The 2,468-nt window shown below is 41.9% G+C and overlaps 1 non-coding gene across 1 annotated transcript; it reads right to left on the reverse strand.

Annotated features, from left to right (window-relative positions):
• Positions 1-412: 412 nt before the first annotated feature.
• LOC141681683 (small nucleolar RNA R71) lies at positions 413-519 on the reverse strand. The gene has a single exon (XR_012559115.1). It is a non-coding gene; the product is annotated as a small nucleolar RNA R71 (small nucleolar RNA).
• Positions 520-2,468: the final 1,949 nt, after the last annotated feature.

Raw genomic sequence — 2,468 nt, forward strand, 5'->3', positions numbered from 1 at the left:
AAAGTCGAGGAAGCAGTTTTAGTTGAGATGGGAGATCAAGCAGGAAATCCTAAGGCTTTGATGGATTATTCTCAGCCTAAGATCAATGATATTCAGTCAAGCATCATCAGACCAGCCGTCTCGGTTAACACTTTTGAGATCAAGTCAAGCATGATTCAGATGATACTCAGTTCAGTTTGGGGGTTCTCTTACAGAATACCCCAACATGCACATCAGGGATTTTATCGAGATCTGCGACACTTTCAAGTTCAATGGTGTGACTGAAGATGCTATCAAGCTGCGACTCTTCCCATTCTCTCTGAGGGATAAAGCAAAGTGCTGGTTACATTCTCTACCACCAGGGTCTATCACTACTTGGGAAGATCTTGCTCAAAAGTTTCTCACTAAATTCTTTCCTATGGTGAAGACTGCTGCAATCAGGAATGCTCTTACTCAGTTTGTTCAGCAAACTGGAGAATCTCTGTGTGAGGCTTGGGATCGATATAAGGAGATGCTAAGGAAGTGCCCACACCATAGCATGCCTGATTGGATGATTATAAACTGTTTCTATAATGGATTGGGTGCTACTTCTAGACCTATGCTCGATACAGCATCAGGAGGAGCCTTGTGGGCTAAGAGCTACAATGAAGCTTATGAATTGATTGAACTGATGGATACTAATGGATACCAGAATCCTTCCCAGAGACTCTGACTCAGCGAAAAGTAGCAAGAATTCTGGAGTTGGATGCAGCAACTGCTATAGCTGCCCAACTTAAGGCTTTAACAATGAAAGTGGACACTTTGGCTAATTATGGAGTTAATTAAATCACTAGTGTCTGTGAGCTTTGTGCTGGTGCCCATGAGACTTATCAGTGTGCTATTTCTAGTGAATCAGCTCAGTTTGTGAGTAACTTTCAGCGATCGCAATAACCTGTGCCAGCCACCTATCATCCTAACAATCACAATCATCCTAATTTCAGCTGGAGCAATGCTCAGGATGTGGTTCAACAACCTTATCAGTAGCACCCCAGCTAAGCAGTACAACCCCCCTGGTTTTCAGCAACCGCAATATGCACCAAGACAACAACTTCAGCTGCAACAAGCTAATTAAAAATTTGAATTAGAGAAGTTAAAGCTTATGTGTAAAAGCCAAGTTGTTTATATCAAGACCTTGGAAAATCAAATTGGACAAATTGTCAATGCCTTGCTAAATCATCAACCTAGTACACTACCTAGTGACACTGAAGTACCAGGAAAGAGGGAAGCTAAGGAGCAAGTGAAGGCCATCACTTTGAGGTCTGGGAAGGATGCAAATCCAGAATGAACTCAAGTTTTGAATGAAGAAGTTGGGGCTAAAGAAGAAGTAGAGCAGCAGGAAGCAAAAGTGGAACCAAGGAAGACTACTGTTGAGCACACTCCTCCTGAGAGTAATACAGGGGAGAAACATACCTATCCTCCACCGCCTTTTCCTAAGCGGCTGCAGAAGAAAAAGCTGGATAAGCAGTTTGAGAAGTTTTTGGAGGTGTTCAAGAAACTTCATATCAACATACCTTTTACTGAGGCTCTTGAGCAGATGCCTAGTTACGTAAAGTTTATGAAAGGTATTCTATCTCGAAAAGTGAAGCTTGATGACTTAGAGACTGTTGCTCTCATGGAGGATTACAGTGCAGTGCTGCAATAGAATTTGCCTCCAAAGCTTAAAGATCCAGGAAGCTTCACTATTCCGTGTACTATTGGAAAAGTGTCTTTCGATAGATGCTTATTTGACTTGGGAGCTAGCATTAATCTGATGCCTTTGTCAATCTTCAAGCAGTTGGACTTGTCTTATCCAAAGCCTACCTATATGACTTTACAGTTGGCCGATCGTTTTATTACATATCCGCGAGGTATTGTGGAGGACGTCTTGGTCAAGGTTGATAAACTCTTCTTCCCTGTTGATTTTGTAATTCTTGATTTCAAGGAGGATAAGAATATTCCCATAATCTTGGGGAGGCCTTTCTTGGCGACTGGCCGTACCTTGATAGATGTGCAGAAGGGTGAGCTTACAATGCGAGTGTTGGATCACGATGTAACTTTAATGTGTTCAATGCTATGAAATTTCCTATGGAAAATAAAGAGTGCTTAAAAGTGGAGTTGGTCAATTCTGTGGTGACATCGAAACTTGATCAATTGCTAAGGTCTGATGCCTTAGAGAAGGCCTTATTGGGAAATTCTGATAGTGAAGATAACGAAGGTGAAGAGCAATTGTAATATCTGAATACTTCTCCCTGGAAGAGGAAGATTGATATGCCTTTTGAATCTCTTGGAATGGAGGAATTGAACAAAGCTCCTAAACGCCTCAAGCCATCTATTGAGGAAGCTCCTACTCTTGAGCTTAAGCCTTTACCTGAACATTTGAGGTATGCTTTTTTAGGTGATGCGTATACTCTGCCTGTGATTATTGCATCTGACCTTTCAGGTAGCGATGAGGAGAAGCTCTTGAGGATTCT

Source organism: Apium graveolens, chromosome 1 (assembly GCF_009905375.1).
Source record: "Apium graveolens cultivar Ventura chromosome 1, ASM990537v1, whole genome shotgun sequence".
Taxonomy (NCBI): Eukaryota; Viridiplantae; Streptophyta; class Magnoliopsida; order Apiales; family Apiaceae; genus Apium; species Apium graveolens.